The sequence below is a fragment of the Egretta garzetta genome, unplaced genomic scaffold, assembly GCF_000687185.1.
Source record: "Egretta garzetta isolate BGI_Z169 unplaced genomic scaffold, ASM68718v1 scaffold229, whole genome shotgun sequence".
In the NCBI taxonomy this organism is placed as follows: domain Eukaryota; kingdom Metazoa; phylum Chordata; class Aves; order Pelecaniformes; family Ardeidae; genus Egretta; species Egretta garzetta.
The window spans coordinates 2,171,578-2,171,818 of NW_009270000.1; positions in this window are offsets into that span (position 1 = coordinate 2,171,578).

Here is a 241-nt window from a genome sequence, read left to right on the forward strand (position 1 = left end):
CCCTTTAAAGGCTTTTTTTTTTTTTTTTTAATTTGCTTGCTGCTATTCTTCTTGTGTTGTTATTGATTATTATTAATCAGTGGGCACGGCTCCCCCGCAGCCACCCGCAACCCCCCCAGCAGTATCCTCCCGAAAAGCAAGACCCCGTAGAGGGAACGCACAGCCACTGGTTCAGAGCAATAGCTGGGGCCTGCCCCACGCAGAAATAGCACTGAGATGATCTGAAGCCCAGGCACCCATC